The sequence below is a fragment of the Quercus suber genome, unplaced genomic scaffold (assembly GCF_002906115.3).
Source record: "Quercus suber isolate HL8 unplaced genomic scaffold, Cork oak 2.0 scaffold_22, whole genome shotgun sequence".
Lineage (NCBI taxonomy): Eukaryota > Viridiplantae > Streptophyta > Magnoliopsida > Fagales > Fagaceae > Quercus > Quercus suber.
Window position 1 is genome coordinate 1139550 of NW_027069487.1, and position 24162 is coordinate 1163711.

A 24162-nucleotide genomic window follows, 5' to 3' on the forward strand; every position below is an offset into this window, starting at 1 on the left:
ACAAAGCAATGAATAGTCTGACTATTCTGACAACGCGCAATTGACAAAAGGTTATTCGTTTATTTTATTAAGGTTCCAGTTAACATGGCCTAAATTTCTATTTTTAAAATATTTTTTTGAAAATTAAAAAAGTTGTCATTATTTTTTTAATTCTGAAAAAAGAATTTTTAAAAATAAAAATTAATGTGTGCTCCTTTTATTAAAATTAATTTTTTTTTCTAAAAATATTATAGATAAATGTGGAAATATAAATAAGAAAAAAGTATAGTGAAATTCACATGTGTTTGGCAAAAATTATTTTTATCAATTTATTTTATTATTTAATTTATTTTTTATACTATTTATTGGTTTTATTATATTATTTTAACTAACTTTTACTTTTATTTAGAATATTTTTAACAAAAAATTTTTAATTTCAACAAAATAAACGCATCACATATCCTAAGGGGTGTCTGGTTTGTGTTTTTAGACATTAATTTTTAGTTTTTAAACAATATTATACATATTTTTATATACTTTTTCACTCATACGTATTTTTACATATTTTTAAATAATAATTTTTAGTTTTTAACCAACATGCCAAACGAGCGTCTTCCGCCTTCACTTGTAAAGATTGTCTTTTCTCACATATGCATTCGCTCCAATCAGCAAATTAACCTTAAAATATTTATAAAAAAAAAAAACCGTACATTTTTTTAAAGGAAAAATAAAAAGTAGAAATGAAACTTGTTGCCTTTCAAAAAAAATATAAAAATGGGAAGTGGGATGCAGCAAACACCGAATTTAAACCACCTGGTGTACTTTTCTACAGTTTTCTTGAAAGTACAGCACATCATCATATATTGGAGGTGTGGATCTCTCTCTCTTTGCATGATATGTCTGTATGATGGTGTAAAACCTATGGAGAATTTGGTAAACAAAATTATTGTTGCATGCTTCATACGGTTCTATGTATTAATATTTTTGGATCACATATTAAGATAATGAGTTGATTGTTAATTAAAATTATGATCTTTGGTTAGTTGTGTTCACAAAAAACAAACAGGTGTTTGTTGAGTTTTTGGTTTTGTTTAATACTAAGTGGTTTGCATTTGAAAAGAGTTTGGCATAAAGTTGTCATAAGACTATTCAAACAGCTAAACAATAATCTTAGAGGGATCCATATCCCGTGCAATACCTAGGGTATTGCACGGTGTGCAATTCCTCTATTCTCAGCCATTGATTTAATCTAATGGCTTAAGCCTTTGACACCTCACCAAATAACAAAAAGACAATTTTGCCCTTAAAAAATTTCCCCCGCCCACTGTTTCAGTTTCAGCCCTAACTTTTCATAAACTCAAATTTTTTTCTCTGTCTCTCTCCCCTGCGCAGCTGCGTCTCCTTCAGCCCATTCTCTGCCTCTCCTTCAATCCATTGTCACAGCTGCCCGGTACCAGTCCACACAAGGCCAAGCCTCTCTCTTTGCCATCATTGTTGTTTCGATGATCGAAACCCATGGTTACCATTTTGTTTTAGTTTTGATTAGTTTGATATTGGATTTTCTTGATGCGTGTAAATTTTGGTGATTTTGCTTGGGTTGGGTTTTTTTGGGTATGGCAGAATGTACTGCATGCTTGTAGGTTGCTGTATGTACGGGTCTCTTGGCGTTACCATTTAAACATTTTGATATTAGATTTATGAATTTTATTTTTCTTCCCTTGATTTTTTTTACCAAAGATCATCATTTTCTTTCATTTATAGGCACTAAAGATTATGACTTTCTTAGTTTCTTTCATTGAAACATTACTATGCTTCTTAGCTTAATAATAATTTCTGAAATTGGAATTTGTTACTATTGAGAAATATATTTGTTGCTGTATGTATGCTTTTTATTTTTATTTTTTATCTATGACTGAGACTTTGAATTATTATTGAAATTCCCATGTGTAAGTTTAGAAATTCCAATTTCACATTGATACTAGAACTCCAAGCAAATCGTATTCAAAGTTGAATTTTAATCTACAACTCTATAATCTAGAACAGAACTAGAACATGATGCAGAGATGCACAACTACTGTAATTCTCGTTTATTACTGTTTCAAATGTTTTCTACTGCTCCATTGGTTTCTGTTAGTAAATCCTATGGATTGAGACTTCCTCGTGAATTTACACTTCTCATGAAGCAGCTTCTATATTTGGACCGGTCCACCCGGTTGTTGGCTCCAAACTTGAATATGCTTCAAGACCAGAGGATCTCCATTGTTTCAAACTGAAGAAGCAAATATGGGGACAGTTTCAAATGAACCTTGTTTATATAGATATTCTTTCTCCTAGGTGAAAGGCTTTATTTTCGTTTCTCTTTTATATATATATGAAAATAAACACTCCACAGTTAGAATTAAACATCCAAGAGGAATATAGACAAAGCAAGAGAGATATGTACTCATTTTATTCAAAGTGCTATACATGATTTAGTAGCAACGGAACTTTTGATATTTCTGCTGTATGAGCATTTGGTTACCCTTCGTGTTGCTGTTGCACGCTGGATCTGATGATTGTACTAACTTTCATTGTATCCTTGGCTTTAGTTTAAATCAACTAGTCTCATTTTTTTTGATAGTTAGGTCAACTAGCTGTAGCTTGCTCTAGCATTTGGAATTTCGTTCTATATTAGATCACCAATTGTGTCTTTTAGTATGACCTCCTTTGACAATCATAACAACACTCCATGTGCAACAGAAACATACTGCTTTAGTTACATTGCAGGAACACACTCCAGGAATGTGTTATATATATATATATATATATATTAAATAGGTGTCCCTTTGTGCTATATTCTTATTTTTTTAAGGCCAAGGCTGCCTATATATATGTTATGTATATAATACGTATGCTGCCACCACTTCATTAAAATGGTCTGCCTATTTAAATTTGTTGTGTTTCCCCTGTCCAGTAAGTGAGCCAAAATTTGTAATATCAATGAAGTTCAAAAAATACTCATGCAGGGGCTAGTGCTGGACCAACTAAAACCAATACAGTTAATACAGTTGTTGCATACGATTTTGTTAGCTGCATAATGGTCTGACAGAATGATATATTTAAATTTGGACTTTGAATATGATTTTCTTTCATTGTCTTAGTTTTGTTACTATTGTGTTTATTTTATTTTAAAGTTGATTTGGAAATGCATGGAAAATGTTTGTCAAAAAATCTATTTGAAACTTTGAAGTTAAGCTAAGCCATTTTATATGCATGTTGTGCAGTCTTGAGGGAGGTCATCAGATTGTGAAATGCACCGGGATGCTCCCCTAATAGGTTGATTCTTTTCACTTCCTGCCGACAAGGGAAGGATCTAGGCTCTAGCTAAGGTGAAGAACAAAGTTAAAAGGTTGATTCTTTTCACTTCCTGTACCAAGAAGACTATCAATTTCAATTGGCCAATTCCATTCCCAATTTTGGCTATGGGGAATCCAAGAATCAACTGACGGCTTTATCAACAATAATGAGGACATCTTGTATTTATCACCATAAATCTTGTGTAGAGGGAAAAAAAAAGTATGAAATGGACTTGTTCCATGGAAACAAAACACATGGTGTTGTGTTTTAGCCTTCTGTTGTTGCTACAGAATTGAATAGCTGAGCAAGTTGTTGCATTCAAGTTGTAGCTAATTTTGTGTTGACGAATATATGTAATGTATACAATTTTGTTTCTGTTATAAGCTTTCTTAATGCATTTTGAATTTTTATCTAGACTAAATGGAGTTGCTTTTTATATCAAAGTGTTTACATGACTCTTATTCATTTTTTTTTTTTTTTTAATATAAGGTTTACACGACTCATTCTTTTGAAACAAGGAATACATATCATGAGTGTTCAAAGGATGCTTGACCTATTTTACAATCAAAATTTAATTCAAGAGAGTAGACAAGAAACGAATTTGATCTAAAAATGAACAAAGTTTTATTAGAATGTACACTTTGACCACAAGGCCATATAACAGTAGTTTTGTTGAAATATACACTATGTTAACAAGAAACAACTCTTCCCATCATCATAAATTCATGATACATAATTCCCACAAGGCCAAGCCTCTCTCTTTGCCATCACTGTTGCTATAAATTATCGTTAGTGCTATAAATTAAATCATACAACCAATAGAAATCCCCAAAAATCTGAAGCTGGAAAAAATTACCCATTTTGCGAAGTACAAGAAATTTGGAAAACAAATGTTTCTGTAGGTAGGAAGGAACAGTATCTCCCAAATGGCCATCATATATAGCAAATAGTCCTAATTCATGTCCCTCAATCTGCATAAATTTAGCAACATGGTAATCCTCCATGGGATGATTGGCTTTCCCTTTTAATAGGCTGAAACCAAACTTGATTAACCCTTCATGGCTTCTTCCTTTGCCAGAGCTAGATGAGGAACGCCCTCCTACAAGCAACATAACAAAACTATAAATAACAAAAACCTCAATATTAATCTTGCGTGTTTTAGAGGCAGTTATATGGTACAAAAGCAAACAAAAGTAGTTGCAAGTTGCAACTTTGAAAATCATTTGCATGAGGCCGCAAGAAGAAGATTAAATGAAGAAATTACTATATTTAATCAACAACTATCATTCCAAACAAATGAAGCATTGAAAGTTATCAAGATAGGTACTTTTTTTTTTTTCTTTTCCTTTTTTTTTTGGTCTCTATTAGTCTATTTTGCTATGTTTATGATGGTTCTTTTTTGTTTTTCTTTTTTTTTAGAGGGGGGGAGACAGAGGACGAAATCAGAGGGTCACCAAAAGTTAGTTATATACACTGCAAGTCAGAAAACATGCAGTTGGTTCAATTCCGATCATCAGTTCTTCCTAAAATATGTGGCCTAACAGTGTTAAAATGTCAAAATCTCTTATACTCAATTTCAGCAACCCAGCAAATATCAGTCCAATTCTGTGCTAAAAGTCCCCCATCAAACTCACTAAAGAAGCGAGAAGATAACTTGAACAGTTGAACCACTCAAACTAACTAGATGTGCCATCATCACCTTCAAAGCCCCCCAATTATCCATTCTATACAAGTGATTATACAACAAAGAATGATCAATAATCTCACTAAGAACCTGCAAACGTTGAATAATTCAACTGAATAACATCACAAAATTATCATATTCACTCAAGAGTCTATACCCCTACTAAGAAAATTGGAGACATAAATCAATCACACAACACAAATAATCCTCTAACAAACAATTAAAGACTATGCCTTTTCAGATTATTGGTTAACCTTTTCACAACACAGAACATATTGATTGGTATTAGAGACAAACTGATAGACACATGAAATTAAAAAAAAAAAAAAAAATCCTTACCTTAGAGTAGGAACCACTAAAACAGCAGAGCCTATGCTGGCAGGGGGGTTTGGCTTCAAATGGTGAGTTGATGTTTTGGCTTCGATTTGGGTGATGGGTCTGAGTTGGTTATGCTGGCAGCGGTGACGATGAGGTTGAGGGAAGCGTGGATGTTGAGAGAGTGGTGGAGGCGAGAGAGACACCGATTGAAGTGGGAGAGAAAGAGAGAGAAGAGAGCGTTTTACTGAAAAGTGAAGCTAAAATGAAAGGAAAAGGAAGCACACAGATTGCCAGCGTGGATGGGTGAGGTGTCAATGATTTAAGCCATTAGATTAAATCTATGGCTGAGAATAGAGGAATTGCACACCGTGCAATACCCTAGGTATTGCACGGGATATGGGTCCATCTTAGAGGTTCTAAAAGCTGCAAATTTGGAATGAGCTGCCAAAGGTAAGAGTGTAACAGTCACAAGACCAATGCAATCACATCATTGTCATCTTTGCCAACACTCTTTGGGTTATTTTTATACATAGAAACAAAGTAGTGCATGAAGGAATAACTGTTAATGCTAGCTTCTAAAGTCTTAAATCATAGTGCCTACCTAGGCTACCTTTCTTCTATTTGTAGGGATGCAGCAAACACATGGGAAGTGGACACTGCATTTAAACCATCTGGTGTACTTTTCAGCAGTTTTCTTGGGAGTATAGCACCTGACATGGTCATATATTGGAGGTATAAATCTCTCTCTTTTCATGATATGTCTATATGATGGTGTAAAACCTATAAAGAATTTGGTAAATAAAATTATTGTTGGATGCTTTCTTACGGTTGTATTATATGTGGCAAGTATGAAGATGAAAAAGATAAAAGTCTAGCTCCATTAGATATTTCATAATTGGAAACTCATATGTTGGGAGCAATTTCTTGAGTCAGTATTTTGGCGAAAAAAGGGAAGTTTCTTGAGATTATCTTAGTGAATTGGTTGAATGGGTCTGTATTTGCCCAATGTGATGGCATGAACCGTGTAGTTGTTTTAACTTTTTTTTAATTAAAATAAGTTTATATTATGTCAAATTAATCTTGAAATGCATGGAACTTGGTGCCGGCATGCATGATGCGGTTAGTGTGGAAAATTTTAGGAAGGTATGAGATCTATTGAGAAATTGAAGTCCTTGCTACTTCTCACTTTGTTTGAATGATCTCAAGCATCCTGAAAAACAAACAAGTGTAAAAAAGTTTTACACCTGGGAAATGTGGAAAGACGGTGTGGAGGACACTAGGGAAAATAGGGCTGCAATTATTTGTTGCCAAGAAACATATATTGTTTTAAAAGGATTGAGAAGTTGGTGCAATAGTTATCAATAGTAGAGATTGAGAGTTGAAAAAAACAATTTTTATTTTCAATCATTGAATAAAAAAAGTTAAAAAGTAAAATGGTAAAAGATATTTGTGAGCGGAGAGGGGATAATTTCATCGATGATGTAACATTATGATTTTTGATTTATTTTATTTTTTCTAACATTATCATAATCTAAAATTATAAAATATATCACATCATCTTAATCTCGTTACCATCCTAAACAATATAATGTTGTATTCTTGTATTGAGATTACATTGTTGTAATATTACAATAACGTGATATTACAGTATAATGTAATATCACGGCAATCCAAATACCCCTAAGTTTAAAATTTCTTTTATTAATTTAAAAAATGATATGTGATTTCAAGTTAGTTTAATTGGTAAAATTTATGGTAGTTGAATAAGAGACAAAAGTTTAAAACTTTGAATCTCGTTCATACAAAAAATCAGTTAATATTTTGACCAAAAGATAAAGAGCAATTATCATAAAATAATGTACCTTTCTTATATTTTTTTTTCCATATGAATGCAGAGTACCAAGTCAATCATGCCTTATGTAAGCTACTTACTTACATATTTCTTTGGAAGGATCTCTATTAATGGATTGTTTTAATCCATGCCAAGTAAGCAATCAGTATAGAGGATAAATTTTGCAATATTTGGCCTGCCCTATTGAATCCTATTGGTTTGTTCGAGATTATTGTTGCCCATTGGCTGTTGCTACCAACGAATATGGTAGAGCTAAAATCATGCTAGGGTTGAACTTGACCAATTTCGGTAGGGGGAAAATCCAGTTATTGAATTTGTTGTTGTGATAGTCTTCATGAGTAGGATGGAGTTTCTGACCTCACTACCAAAAGTGAGGAGAAAATTTTAGCTTTTTTGTTAGCTCTAAACTCTTGGGCAAACTAATAAAGATGAGTCTTTGTAATCTAATGCATCACAAATACTGTCCAGTAATACTCAAAAAAAAAAAAAAAAAAAAAAACTACAGTCCAGTAGTCTAAAACATATTGGAACTCCATTTTCCATAGAGGGAGATAAAATTTACATCAGAGGAAACTAATTTGAAAATTGAAAGCATTGTTCTGATGCAAATTGTTCTTTACAATCATATGTTCATGAAATGATCCTATTACAACAGCTAATGGCTCCGGATCAGAGCCACCTATAGTCTGAAAACATAAAAATGGTTGCTCTACTTCATCGATTTTTAAACTTCAGCTCAACATAACAATTTATATAAATCTGAATACAGGTAGCCAAAATTGAAGTGCAAGCAGCTCCCCAAGTATCCAAGACAGAAGAAGCTGAAAAGAAAACAACCCAGATTATGAATCATCATCGTATTCCTCAGCACCCTCTTCAGCAATAGGCTCAAGCCTTGGTGAATTGGAAGGCTTCTTCCGAGGGTACATAATAGGAGCTGGGGCTACCTCAATCCAAGAATTCAAGTTTATGATCTCCTTAACCATTGAAGCTTGATATAAAGAGAAACAAAATCTGTGGAAAAATTTCTGTAGATGATTTTTTCTCTTCCTTGTATCTAAAGAAAGATGAGAGAGATGGGATAACCTTAGAATCGTTCTAGGAGGCTTTGTATAAAGCAGAGCACAAGAAATTGACTGTGATGAATATGAACGTGGAGGCACATATTAATATAGGAAGAGGAGGAAACTGCAAAACAAAAATGGAAAAAATCATCTAGAAGGAAGAAACAAAGAAAGTTCTGAGTCAAAGTTAATCGATGGTAGTACGCAGTTCCATGTGGACAATGTTGATAATGGCTTGGAACAGAGGAAAGTTCGTATAATGATAGAATAAGGGACCGAACATTTGACACAGCAAAGACAAAAACGTTAAACGTGTGAGAAATTTGATGGAACGTGGAGCCCACAAATAATACGCCCTCACGGCCTCACCAAAATTGTCAATCTATTTTTTTTTGGAGAAAATTTTGTCAATCTAATCTTTCTTGATATATTTGTAAAAGTAATTATCACTTTATTAATCACTTATTATATAAGACGTGTTTAAATTACTTTTTTAAAAAATGGTATAATTAATTTTCCTTTAACGAAATGATAGAAAATTTTATTCAAACTTAAAAAAAAAAAAAAAGATAAAAAGTTAAATGATTACAAAATTTCTAATCTTATGGCTGAGATTAAAAGTAAACTTTTTAAATTTTTAATCTCTTAAAAACTATTGTATAGTGCAATAGCTCATAATCCTATCATAATTATTCCCCTTTTTCTTGTACAATTAGGACATTTTCAAAGTGTCGTTTCCCATTTATGCCTTCAATTCGTATCTATTATGCATGTATTCTCTCCATTTCACCAACAAAGCTTGTAAAAGTCACTTCACCAAGAGACCTCAGCACAAAAGCAATTTTTGAGTTTATAAATTATTATTAATTTTTATATGGTCCCATCATTAACACTACTTTATTATCTACCACTAATAACTTATCACCTCAAACAATTGTGATGTCCGTTGCTCTAGATTTTGGTTAAATAGAAATATGTTTATTTCATTAATTTCTTCTCACCGAAGTGAAAGCATGGGTAGTATTAGACTATTTCTACCTAAGATTAGATAGTCACTAGTGGTATCTTGTTAGGTTAAGGAGCACCAAAACCTATTACAATTACTCAATTAGTAAGCCAAGACAGAAGAAGCTGAAAAGAAAACCTATTACAATTACACGTGGGATAAATGGAAGAATTGAAGGAAAAAATTAAATTACAATTATTGGCGACAAATCTAAATTGTAATTTTGAATACGCTTTTTTTTTTTTTGACGTTAATGATAGAAATATATTAATAAAGAAAAGAGAAAACAGTATACAAAAAGAAACTTGGCCTACGAGCTGTAAGACAAAAGGCCATGCAAACCATGCAGCGTGGCCAACAGCTTCTACGAAAACCAACCAAAATTACAATTTATCATTATATCTTAAAAAAAAAAAATTATAAAATAAGGACTTTTATCCAATAGTTTTTTTTACTCATATAAAATTATATCTTAATTAGGAGTGGTAATTCATGTTCGAATTTCGGGTTCATGTCATGCCGACTTATAAGTATCCGACTATATGGGTCAACACTAACTCGATATGTTTATTAAACAGGTCAAGATTGTCCAACCCTAACACAATTCATTTATTAAACGGGTCAGTCATCTTAACTTGTTTATCAAATTTTATCAAAACGAAAAAAAAAAATTTTTTATTATTATTAACCAGATTTATATGAATTATAAAAAACTAAATAAATAAATAAATATTTTTAATATAAAATTCAGAACTAACAAGTAGTTGCATCACAAATAATCATTCAAAATTAAAACACATCTTAATATCACAAATAATCAATCATAATATGTCAAATAAAATAAATAACAACAACTAATAAGTTTATATATTTAGGGTTTGAAGGATATATTAGTAAAATGCTATTTAATTAAACGGGTCAGACATGTCAAACAAGTTCCATGTGATAGATACTAACCCAACTCGTTTATTAAACGGGTTAGTCGTGTCAACCCGAATATGACACTAACCTATTAAGCCTCAACCCATAACTAACTAATTTCATGTCGTGTCGTGTTAGGTTCGCAGGTCGTGTCCAATTTTGCCACTTCTAATCTTAACCAAGTTATTGATAGAGCATGGGAAGAATTGGAAAATTGGAATTGAAGTTGACAAAACTAAAATCCGTTGAATTTATCAATAAGTACAATAAGTTTGTCAACATTTGTTGAATGTTTCTGTAGCTCTTGCCAAGAAGTGGATTAGAAATTAAGATCCCTTTTGTACCAATATTTTGTCACATGAGGAATGTTGGGAGAATGATTGTCCATATGAATTTAGAAGCTCAATTACTTCTGCCAATATGATTTTAGGTTCAGTATCAAATAGATTTTTAAATTTTGAAGATCTACTCCCAAATTCCTAACATTTATTTATAGAAAAAGTTTATTTCCAAACTAATTTTGATTTATCTTGCTCCAACCTACTATATGACAACTAAAGAAATCATACTTTTTGTAATGAGTCATGTGGTTTGTTTAAATAATAAACATGAATAATTATATTATTCACCATGTAATGGATTGGAAATATAGTTTCAAACTAGTTTGGAACCAAATTTTGTCTTACATGCATAGTAATCCAAACTTAGGACACTTGCCCCTCTATAGGTGTTTTTTTAATTGATATAATAAGATTTAAACTTAGGTATTCAGTTTATGATAATTGTTATTTATTATTAAATTAAGACATCAAATTTTTTTTTTTTTATAAATTGAATTTACACCAAAATCTCTTATTCAATAACTCAAAAAAAAATTTATACTGGTTCAATTAATCAAAATGGCAAAACCTGCTTGAATCTTCACTTTTTGACAAATTTACCCCCAAAAAAAAGCCGTTAATCATTTTAGGGTAAATTACATATTTGGTCTTTATCTTATACACTATATTTCAATTTGGTCCATAACCTTTCCATTGTGTCAATTTGGTCTCTATCTTTTCAGTGTTGTGTCAATTTAGTCCTTACCATTATTTTTATGATGAAAATTGATGACACATCTAATGGCCAAAATAAAAAATTAGATTTTGTTGATGTGACAATGCACAAAAATTTTATTTTGGCCATTTGTCATATCATCAATTTTCATCTAAGATATGACAGTATGGACTAAATTGACACAACATTGAAAGGTTATGGACCAAATTGACTCAATTGAAATGTTAGGGACCGAATTGAAATATGATTTATAGGGTAAAAACTAAATACGTAGTTTACCCATCATTTTAATAAAAGCAAAAGGGACACTGCAAAATAGAATGTTCATGAAATGATCCTATTATGAACTGCGGCTAATAATAGGAGCGGGGGCAACCTCAATCCAAGAATTCAAGTTCATGAACTCCTTAGCCATTGAAGCTTGACATAAAGAAAATCAAATTATGTTGATGATTTTTTCTCTTCCTAGTATCTGAAGAAAGATGAGAGAGATGGGATTTTCCTTAGAATTGTTCTATATAATATATATAGGGGAGGCTTTGTATAATGCAGAGGATAAGAAATTGACCGTGATGAGTGTGAAAGTGGAGGCAGATATTAATATATGTGATGAGTGTAAAAGTGGAGGCAGATATTAATATAGGAAGAAAAGGAAGTAAACAAATTGGAAAAAAAAAAATATATCTAGAAGGAACACACAAAGAAAGTTCTCAGTCATGGAGTTAATTGATGGTTGTACACGAGCCCATGTGGACAATGCCGAAAATGAAAATGGCTTGGAACATTGGAAATTTCGTATCACGATAGAATTACTGTACAATCTTCCCAGAATATACAAAACTTTTAACGGGTGAGAAATTTGATGGGACATGGGAGCCCACAGATAATACACTCTCTGACCCTCACCAAAATTGTCAATCTTAATCTTTCTGGGGATTTTTGTAAAAATAATCATTTTATTATCACTTATTTAAGATATGTTTAAATTACCCCCCAATTAATATAGAAATAAGTTCACTTACATTTATTTCATTAATTTCTTCTCACCCAAGTGAATTACCAATTTCTTTTATAAAAAAAAAAAATATGAATCACCATTTATGGTAAGACAATAGTTATTAAACTCAGTCTAGACATTGACCTGGGCTATGAGCCACTGGCTCATTTGTTGAATCATATGATCAAATAATTTTTTTTAAATTAAATATATATATATATATATATATAGACTAATAAAAGTAAGTTTGAGAAATCATAACATGAATATATAATTTTAAAAAAGTAGGCATATGTTTAAATTAAACTTGTCATTATTATTCAAAATCAAGGTTTCATAAGCAATAGCATTAGAAATTCTATAAAATTCTATAAAAAGGTCATTGAGGTGGACCTATTAGTGTAATTTTACACAATTCACAAACCCAGCTAGGTCACATGGTTTACTTAAATCTTGTTAGGTTTTACTAGTTTTGACCTGGTCTTGTGCACATTCGATCTAATTGATCACCTAGACTAGTCTATGTACCGAGTCATCAAAGAACACCATAAATGCATTCTCCATTATACTATAAAAGAGGCTGCTAATGGGTGGCTAGATTTGCTTGCCTTAGCAAGCACCTTGTAGGTGCAATCAGTCAATAAGGAGAGAATTTTTTTTTTTTTTTTGATTGGTAAACATGCACCAAATAAGTCTTGAACTTACAATCTTACCCTCCACCTAGAACTTGTAAAAGCACGAGGTGCTAGTTGACAAAAAGAATAATCTTGCACTTTAACTCTATAATTTGTTAATGTATAAGTATTGTAGGATAAGAAAGAGAAGTTTAGACAAAGAAGAAACTTATGCACAAAAGGCTTTTCAGTTTAGATAAGAAACTCAAGTTTAGAAAGAGAAGTTCAAATACTAATATTTTAAAAAAAAAATTGGGGGGTAATCAATGTTTAACTCTGTCTCTGTGTTTGCTGCTTGTTGATGTTGATTTTAGTAACAAGAATGGAATATTATTTTAGTACTGGTAGATGTCGGTTTACCATTTCAAGATTACCGTAATATATAATTATATAAATATATAATAGAATAGTATTACTTATTACTAATGAGCTAAAATATAAATTGATAAGAGCATCCATATTGGTGGTGCCAAAAATTTAGCTATTTGACATCACAAAAAACTATTTTATCTATTTTATATTTTCACTTTATAAAACACTCAACATAAGTGGTTTTATTTTAGCTTTCAACACAATAAAATAATATAAACAATACAATAAAATAATATATCCACTACAATAAACAACGTCACAACCACTACCACCACCACAACCACCACTGCCATTGCCACTGCTACCACCACTTGGGTGTCCTTCTAGGATGGTAATTGCAATTTTTAATTGAATGGTTGTGGAGATGGTCATGTCTTTATTATTATTATTATTATTTTCAATATTAAAGGCAATTAGTTGTAAATTTAAGGGAATTAGTTTTTTTTTTCAATATTAGAGGCAATTACTTCTTCCCGCCTTTTTCTTCTTCTTTAGCTCATTTTCCTTTCATTTGTTTCCTCATTGCAACTTCCAAGTTTGCAGTTCACATCTTTTTTTTTTTTTTTTTTTTTTTTTTTTTTTTTTTTTTAAATATGAATAAATTAAAAAAAAAAAAAAAAGACAAAAGGAACAGAAATTATTATTTAATTAGAGGAGTAAATAAAATATTAATACTTTAGTTTACCTTTGACCTACAGTGCACAGCCAAAGATGGCTGTGAATTGTAGCTAAGAAGCCAAACTTTATGGCTTTGGCTCCACCAATACAAACCCCATTTTGTAGTTGGTGCTAAAACGCTAAAAATAGTAATATGGCTTTTTAGCACCATCAATACTAATGCTCTGAAAGAATAAAAAAAAAAAAGATTGTACTCACTACTTGATTAATAAAAAATTATATTTGTGGAACACTTTTCAATAGTTTGATTTTCTACGATTAAGAAATTTTGTGTTCACAAATTTCCAGCACGCCTGGTAGGACAATCTCTGCCTCTCATTTCTTCTTCATCAATTTGTCATATCTTTTGAAGTCCTATGGCTTCAAAGAAGATTCAAGTTAACAACCCCCTTTTTGGAACAAGTGAAGTTGATCCTACAATGGATCCAAACTCTTCATCAAGTTCTGACACTTCCTATGCTAGACCCATGACAAGGGGAAGAACAAAGGCTCTTGCAGAGGTCTATGCTCAAACAACATCGATACCCTAGTCCTCGCCTATTTTCAACACTTCTAAATCTCAAAAGTCACAAACAGCCTCATCTACGTAGGGGGCAAGCAATACATAGTTGGTCTTGTTAAAGAAATGTTGTCTCAGCTAGCTTTGTCTCAAACTTTGGAACCAATCCAAAAAGTTCCAGTAGCTGAAGAAGAAAACAAGTCACCTGATGGCTTTGAGTTCTCTTTTTTAGAAAATATTCCTATTTCCAAGCTTAGGGACTCTCCTCACTCTGTTAGTTCATTTGCCATGCCAATTATGATGACTAACACAATATCTCTAGAGGAACAAGTCTCAACTATAGCTCACACTTTAGAAGAATTAATGAAGTCTAAGAAAAAAAGGGAAACATTGAGAGACACACAAATAACTCTCTTAATGGACAAGATGGGGAACACATCTAGACTGAATCATGAAGATGAAAGCTTTAAGCCAAAGTAAGCCTATAATGAAAAACGCTAGAGTTTAACAAAGGATCTCAAACTCTCTATAGATGGGTCTAACTCTTCTAACCGGCTCAAGGAGTTAATCAAGGAAAATTTCAAAGACCAAGTTGAGGGTGGAAGTCAATCATCTACTGCCTATGCCAAGCCATACACTCAAAGGATAGATCTCATGAGGATGCCTCAAAACTATCAGCCACCAAAGTTCCAACAATTTGAGGGTAAAGGCAATCCAAGGCAACATGTTACTCATTTTGTGAAAACTTGTAACAATGCTGGTACTTATTGGGATCTCATGGTCAAGAAATTTGTTCGCTCTTTGAAGGAAAATGCGTTTGATTGGTATACCGATCTAACACTTGGCTTTATTGATAGTTGGAATCAAATGGAGAGAGAATTCCTAAACCGTTTCTATAGTACTTGACGTATTGTTAGCATGACAAAGCACACCAATTCAAAGTAGTGGAAAGAAGAGTCTATCATTGATTACATTCAATGGTGGAGAGATCTTAGTCTTAACTGCAAGGATCAATTATCTGAAGTGTTTGCAATTGAGATGTGTATTCAAGGAATGAATTGGGCTATAAGCTATATTCTTCAAGGAATAAAGCCTAAAACATTTGAAGAATTAGCAACACACACTCATGACATGGAGCTTAGTATTGCTTCCAATGGCTCGCCTGTTCAAGAATCCCGTAAGGGAAGAGAAAGGCAAGATACTTGCAAAGGAGGAAAATTCTCTCCTAAATAGAAAAACAAGTAGTCTTTGATTGTAACTATTGCTCCTCTCAAAGTTTCAGTTAAGCCTAAGATGAAAGAAAAAAACGCTTGCTCTTACTCAAGATAAAGGAAGAAGAAGACTGACATTACAAGATATGTAATATCCACTCCCTGGTTCTGATATCTCCAAATGTTGGATCATTTACTTGAGTTGAAGTTGATTAAGCTACTAGAGATGAAACATCCTAAAGAGGCTAACCAAACAAATGATCCTAAGTATTATTGGTATCATAGCCTCATAGGCCACCCTATGGAGCGATGCTTTGTGTTGAAAGATAAAACTATAGAGCTAGCCCATCAAGGAAATATCACATTTGATGATGAAGTTGTGACTTCCAATCTTGCCATGGTGGCCTCAACAACCATTCCTACTTTTCTCACCATTCAATTTACTTCATTTGAGCCTATTGAGGTGAAAGTACATATCTCCCTAATGCCAATTCCCAAGATATCTTATGATGACACTCGGAGGGATGAACGTATCTATGAAGATTAGCCTTCAATTACCAACGAAGAGGGATGGACCCTCTTGGCTCGATGAAGCAGTAAGGCGAAATTTAATGTAAATGCAAAGGAGAGTCCAAGGACATCTTGTGTAGTAAAAAGACCAACAAGGGCGATGAAATCTAGAACTGAAGTAGTAGTACTAACTCTTGAAGATAAATCCATGCAAAGTTCATGACAACCAGTATCTTTACAAGAGTTCATTCCTTAGCATTTTCAAGATTATATCTTTTCATCTCTCACATGCTATCAAGTAAGCTATGAAGAAGAATCAAATTACAAAGAGGAGACAGAACGAGCTATCGTGTATAGAGCGTACTAGTCGTCAATCATTTTCACTGATGATGATTATTTGTTGGGCTCCAAGATTCACAATCACCCCTTGTTTTTGATTGGCTACATTTGAGAACAACAAGTCAATCATATTCTTATTGATGATGGATCTACCGTTAACATTCTACCACTCAAAATATTGAAAGAGCTTGGAATCTCTTTGGATGAACTACTTCCCAATAAATTGATTATTCAAGGCTTTAATCAAGGTGGGAAAAAAGCTATTAGGAAGATTAGACTTCATATACTCATTGGTGAAATGGAATCAAGTACACTCTTCATGTCATTGATGCCAAGACCACTTACAAACTGTTTATTGGAAAACCATGGTTGCATGCATATGGTGTTATGCCATCTACATATCACCAATGCCTTAAATATTTCCAAGATGGACAAGTCAAGAAGATAGTAGCTGATGACAAGCCCTTTACTGTAGCTCAGTCACACTTTGCTAATGCAAAATTTTACATGGAAGATGATATGACAAAAGAAGCACAAGTCATTGCTTCACCATCTAGCAAAGAAGAAAATCCCCACTCCAAAGCTTCAAGGATTGACTCTCTAATAGAGGAGAAGGAAACCAAGCAAACCAAGACTTCTATAAAAGAGAGGAAGCATCATACTCCAGAAGTAACTAAAATAGCCCCTTTGTTACACTATGTTCCGATCCCAAAATAAAAGAAAGCCAATCCTCATTTTCAGGAGATGAGGAGTCAATATTGAAAGATTTGCAAGGACAAACTCTGCTAGTTACTAAAATTACAAAACCAAGACCCTCAAGTCAACCGTTGAAAGGGCTTACAAGACCATCCCAAGGACCGATTGTTAAGCATGGGACTTTGCCCACCAAAAGAACCAAAGAGGGTTTTAACCCCAACGCGTATAGATTCATGGCTAAAGCAGGTTATAACCATGAGAAGCCAAGTGGTTTAGGTAAACTCATCCTTGAAGCCTTTGAAAAAGAAGGACAAAAGACATTGAAAGCCAAAGGTGTTGGCGTAACAAGTTCTAAGGCTAGAATTGGATACACTTCACCAACTCCCGTTCACATCTCCATTCGGAAAGCTAGTGTTTTGGTGATTTCGGCAAATGATAAAGAAGAAGAACAATCTTCAAAGCTACCAAAGAAATCATTTGTTTTTTATCACATTGGCCAACCTACTCCCTATATCTCAATCTTCGATAGGTTGGGGACACAAGAAGATGATAACTTTGTCAATGGAATTTGAAGCTCTGTTCTTACAAGAATCAGTCATTCAACTTCTTCTCAAAATGGCACTCAAAGTTATGTTTTTACAAGACTCAGTCATTCAACTTCTTCTCAACTCTCAAAGGATGAGAAGGCAAGACAAAAGCAAAATAAAATGTCAAATTTCCTTGCCAGAGATGTTGATGACATACTTCTTATGGATCAAGATTCAAACGAGGTTTGAAGCTCCATTCCTTCTCATATGAAGCGCAGAAGCATTTGGGAAGTGAATACTGGAGAAGCCTTAACTAAGAAAAATGAACAATGGTGTCCACAAAACAAGAGGTGGAAGATGAGGTTGCCACTTTAGTAAATCATATAACAATCATTGATACACAAAGGAGAAGCCCCCTATTGAAGACGATGCTGAAGATGCTCCACCCACATTTGAAGAAGGTGTACAGGCCACAGTTGATGAATTGAAGGAAGTTCACATTGGCACTACCAAAGACCTTAGGCCAATTTTTATAAATGCAAACTTATCTCTAGAAGAAGAAGGTGCTTACACTGAACTCCTTAAAGAATATAGGGATGTTTTTACTTGGACATACATAGAAATACCAGGTCTAGATCCAAAGGTTGCTATTCATCACTTATTAGTAAGACATGAGGTGCGACCAACAAAGCGCAATGTAAGTTTCAACCTGAATTAATCCCCCAAATTGAAGGTGAGATCAACAAGCTTATCGAATTTGGCTTTATTCGTGAAGTCAAGTATCCTACATGGATATCAAACATTGTCCCTATAAGAAAGAAGGATGGGCAAATTCATATTTGCGTTGACTTTCGCGACCTCAACAGGGAATGTCCAAAAGACAAATTTCCTTTTCCTTTAATAGAAATCATGGTTGATGCTACAGTAGGCCATGAAGCTCTTTCATTTATGGATGGGTTCTCTATCAAATTCGCATGGCCCCAAAAGATGAAGAGCTCACTTCTTTTTGTGCTCCAAAAGGAATATGCTGCTATAAAGTTATGCCTTTCAGATTAAAGAAAATGTTGGCACCAAAGGGCGATGCAAAGAATATTTCATGATATACTTCACAAGAATGTAAAATGCTATGTTGATGATCTGGTTATGAAGTCAAAGAAGAGAATGGAGCATCTTCAAGACCTTTGTCAAGTCTTTGAGTGACTTCATAGGTACCAACTCAAAATGAATCCCATGAAGTGTGTATTTGGAGTTACATCAGGAAAATTCCTAGGATTCATAGTTCGACACCGAGGAATTGAAATTGATAGTTCGAAGATTGATGCTATCCAAAAAATGCTAGAGTCTCGAAACATTCAAGAGCTCAAAAGTTTTCAAGGAAAGCTTGCCTACATTAGGAGGTTCATATCCAACTTGGCTAGATGCTGTCAACCTTTTAGTCACCTTATGAAGAAAGATGTCTCATTCAAATGGAATGAAGCATGTAGAAATTCTTTTGAAAGCATTAAAACATACTTGCTGAATCCTTCTGTTCTATGAGCACCCATTTAAGGGTGGCCACTTATTCTTTACATAGCAGCTCAAAAACGATCTTTAGGAGTTCTTCTAACTAAAGAAAATGAAGAAGGAAAGGAGAACGCTCTCTATTACTTGAGTAGAACCCTATGTGGTGCTGAATTCAATTATTCATCAATTGAAAAGATATGTTTAGCTTTGATGTTTTCCAATCAAAAACTAAGACACTACCTACATGCCCATTCAATATGGCTCATCTCATGGGCAGATCCCATCAAATACATTATGACTAAGCCAATTCTTTTGGGAAGGATAGCAAAATGAGCTCTCTTACTATAAGAGTTCAAGATAATATATGTCTAACAAAAATCAATAAAAGGACAAGCTTTGGCCGACTTCCTTGCTGACCATCCTATTCTTGATGATTGGGAGTTGTCTGATGACCCTCTTGATGAAGAAGTAATGCTCGTTGAAATTTCACAACCTTGGAAGATGTTCTTTGATGGAGTTGCTCAACATAGTGGAGCCGGTGCTGGAGCAGTGTTTGTAACTCCAGAAGGGGATGTACTCCCATATGCATTTACTCTTACAGAATGTTGTTCAAACAATATTGCCAAATATCAAGCACTAATCCTAGGTCTTGAAATGTCAATGGATGTGAAAACAACTCATTTGGAAGTCTGGTAATTCGAAGTTAATCATAAACCAAGTGCTTTTGCACTATGATGTGAAGAAACCAGAATTGATTCCATATTGAAAATATGCCAAGAGGCTTTTGGGATGGTTTGATCATATTTGCATTACACATGTCCCAAGAAATGAGAATAAATAAGCTGATGCCTTGGCAAAATTAGCAACAACTCTTACTCTACAAGATCCCGAGGTAAAAATTCCAATATGCCAATCATGGGTAATACCTCCAAACTTTGAGGAAGATGAGATAGAAGAAGAGGCTAATGCAATTTCAATTTTTGAAATAGAAATAGAAGATTGGCGACAACCTAACATTGATTATATAGAACATGGAAAATTGACTAATGACCCTCGACATAGAACAAAAATTTGGTGACGAACTCCATGTTTTGTTTCTTACAATAATAATTTGTATCATCGTTCTTTAAATGATCTTCTCCTTCATTGCTTGGATGATAAGGAAGCTGCTAAGGCACTTGACAAATCTCATTCAAGGATTTGTGGTGCTCACCAATCAGGTCCTAAACATCACTTTCAAATTAAGTGGATGGGTTATTATTGACCCACTATGGTCAAGGATTGTATGGATTATACAAAAAGATGCTTAGCATGTCAATTCCATGCAAACTTCATTCATCAACCTCCAGAACCCCTATATCCTACAGTAGCTTTATGGCCATTTGATGCTTGGGGATTAGATATGGTTGTGCCATTGACTCCAAAATCCTTTGACGGACATTCATATATCCTAGTTGCAACAAATTATTTCTCCAAGTGAGTTGAAGCTGCTGTCTTTCATGAAGTGAAGAAAGAAACTGTCGTGAACTTTATCAAAAGAAACATTATCTTTAGGTATGGTGTGCCTCATTATATCATCACTGATAATGAGAAGCAATTCTACAACAAGTCGATGGATAAGCTTTGCAATGACTTTGGTTTTAAGCAACATAATTCCTCCATGAATAATGCCCCAGCCAACAGTCTCACAAAAGCCTTTGACAAAACTCTACGCAAGCTACTCAAGAAAGTTCTAGGGAAGTCAAAAAAGAGATTGGCATGAAAGTGTTGAGGAAGCTTTGTGGGCATATTGTACAACATATCAAACACCTACCCAAGCCATGCCCTATTCTCTTGTTTGTGGGGTAGAAGTTGTTTTGCCACCTAAACGCCAAATTCCTTTATTAAAAATTACCATCTAAGAAGGTCTTTCAAATGACAACAATGTTCATTTACGACTTGAAGAATTAGAAACTTTGGATTAAAAAAGGCTAGAGGCACAATAACGCCTTAAGTGTTATCAAGCTCTCATTTCTAGGACTTTCAACAAGAAGGTTTGTCCTCGATCTTTCTATGTTGGAGATTTGGTTCTTGTTGTACGAAGACCCATCATTGTCACCCATCAAATTAAGAATAAATTTGTTTCAAAATGGGATGGACTATATGTTATTCAAGAAGCCTTTACAAATGAAGCACACAAGTTGGTCGCTAAAGATGGCTTGAGAATTGGAACTAACAATGGCAAATTCTTGAAACATTACTATGCTTGAAGATTGAAATACTCCTTGATAAAAGCCTAAACTACCTACCTCAACACTTAAAGGGTACATGATGTTTTCCCATTACTCTTGAAAGTGTTCACACACCCAAAAAAAAAAAACTCTTGAACTACATAATGACTTGATCCCTCTCAAGGGTATGTAGGCAGCTTGGCATTCTATGCTAAGTTTAGTCACATGTTCAAAAAAAAATATTTCTTGAACCACGTGATGACACAATCTCTCTCAAGTGGTACACAGGTAACTTGGTATGTTACACTAAGTACAATCACAGTTTTAGGCAAACGTCAATATGTGAAAGTCACTATGAGAAGACAATGCTACCATATGAAGGCAAGCATCACTGTAAGACATTTCTACCAAAGGAATGTAAAGTTACCATGAAAGCAAACAATATCATTGTGAGACTTGGCATCTCTAAAATGTGTTGGTATGTTACACTAAGTACAATCACAGTTTTAGGCAAACGTCAATATGTGAAAGTCACTATGAGAAGACAATGCTACCATATGAAGGCAAGCATCACTGTAAGACATTTCTACCAAAGGAATGTAAAGTTACCATGAAAGCAAACAATATCATTGTGAGACTTGGCATCTCTAAAATGTGTTGCCTCTCTCAAGTCTAAGTAGTGTTGCCTTTCACATTTAAAGTCTTGGTGGTATCTCCTGCATTTTTGAAGTGTGGATTGCATCGCCTCCCTTCAAAGTCATGTTTCCTTGCATTGTCAAAGTCAGCATTGCATCACCTCTCTTTTGAATTTCATAGCCTTCCTTCTAATTAAGTTGTGTTGCCTTACATCTCTAAAGTCTGAATAGTGCCACCTCTCATCTTTAAAGTTTTTGTGGTTTCTCCTTGCATCTTCAAAACTTGGTGGCATCTCCTTGCATCTCTAAAATTTGGACTAAATTGCCTCTCTTCTAAGTTAGGTCACCTTAAATCCTCAAAGTTTTGGTGTCATCTTCTCACATCTTTAAACTTTGAGTGGTGTTACCTCGCATCTTCAAATTCTGGCACTCGTCATTTTATATCTCTAAAGAGTAGCATAGCAAGAAGCAATCCTTTGAAAGACAAAAAAAGAATGAGAGAGGTGATGATTCATTCTCTCTAGTCGATGTCAATATTGCTTCATTGTAGCTTAAGATCATTGCATCAATAGTTGCTCCATTGAAAATATGCCAATAAATGCACATACTTGCATGGACAAATCTTCATCTTCAAGAATGTCTTCATCTTCAAGGTCTTGTATAGACAAATCTTCATCTTCAAGGAAATTTTTGTCTTCTAGATTGTCTTCATCTTCAAGGCAATCTTCGTCTTCAAGATTGTCTCGTCTTCAAGATCTTGTATAAATCATCTTCATCTTCAAGGCAGTCTTCATCTTCAAAATTGTCTTCATCTTCAAGGTCTTGTATAGATTATCTTCATCTTCAAGGTAGTTTTCATCTTCAAGATTGTCTTCGTCTTCAAGGTAGTCTGTCTTCAAGATTGTCTTTGTCTTCAGGTCTTCTATAAATCATCTTCATTTTCAAGGCTATCTTCGTCTTTAAGATTGTCTTCATCTTCAAGGTCTTGCATAAACAGTCTTCGTCTTCAAGATTGTCTTCATCTTCAAGATGGACAAACTTCATCTTCAATATCTTCATCTCCAAGATCTTGCATGTAACAAACTTCATCTTCAAGATGGACAAACTTCATCTTTAATATCTTCATCTCGAATGGCTGAGGAACAGTTGGCTCTCGCTCGGGAGAAGATCGAGATAAAGAGCTGGAGGGGAAAGAAGTAGAGATAACTAAGCCTGAGTAGTGCCTATGAGCTAGGGCAGAAAAAGACAGAGGATGGTCTTAAGTCCCAGCTTAGGGAAGTATGAGGGTGAGAAGGGGAGCTCCATTGCCCCAGCCTCTCAGCCTTCAAAAGAGAGTGAGAAGGGGAGCGAAGCTACTGAACAGGGGTTAGGCAAGTATGAGGGACCGTGTCTTTTGTAATAGGACTCCCTAATTCTGTATTTTGCTTCAGCTGTAGGGACCCCTAACTTGTAATTCTACTTCCAATCAATATTAAAGGAAAATCTTCTTTTAATGTGTTTCATGCTTATGAATCTATTATTTACTTATAACTGTCATTTCTTATTCAAAATACATGAATTTACTTTCTTGGATTAGCATCTATTCATCATCCCACCTTTCATAAATGATAATAGGCTTAGTTTTAGGACTTTGACTCATTCCTTACTTTCTCGAAGTTATGCTTAACACTAAACCGTTTTTTCCAAGCACTAATTTACCCAATGCAAGTGACCCGAGGGGTCAAACCTAACCAATGTTCTATTTAACCCTTAACCATTTTTTGATTCATAAGAGTTAATTTACCCAAGGCAGGTGACACGAGGAGTCGAACCTAGCCGAGGTTCTGTTTAACCCTTAACCATTTTTTGATTCATAATAGTTAATTTACTCAAGGCAGGTGACCCAAGGAGTCAAACTTGGCGGAGTTTCTGTTTAACCCTTAACCATTTTTTGATTTCATAAGAGTTAATTTACCCAAAACAGGTGACCCAAAGAGTTGAACCTAGCTGAGGTTCTATTTAACCCTTAACCACTCTTTGATTTATAAGAGTTAATTTACCTAAGACTAGTGACCTGAGGAGTTGAACCTGGCCAAGGTTTTGTTTAATCCTTAAC

The 24162-nt window shown here is 33.9% G+C and overlaps 3 long non-coding RNA genes across 3 annotated transcripts; 2 read left to right on the forward strand and 1 right to left on the reverse strand.

Annotated features, from left to right (window-relative positions):
• Positions 1–769: 769 nt before the first annotated feature.
• On the forward strand, positions 770–6254 carry LOC136063774 (uncharacterized). The gene is made up of 2 exons (XR_010625429.1): positions 770–848; positions 5945–6254. It is a non-coding gene; the product is annotated as an uncharacterized LOC136063774 (long non-coding RNA).
• Positions 897–3736, forward strand: LOC112022764 (uncharacterized). Its single transcript, XR_010625428.1, has 2 exons — positions 897–2313; positions 3243–3736. It is a non-coding gene; the product is annotated as an uncharacterized LOC112022764 (long non-coding RNA).
• On the reverse strand, positions 3916–5817 carry LOC112022767 (uncharacterized). Its single transcript, XR_002883966.2, has 2 exons — positions 5339–5817; positions 3916–4414 (listed from the first exon to the last, which is right to left on the reverse strand). It is a non-coding gene; the product is annotated as an uncharacterized LOC112022767 (long non-coding RNA).
• Positions 6255–24162: the final 17908 nt, after the last annotated feature.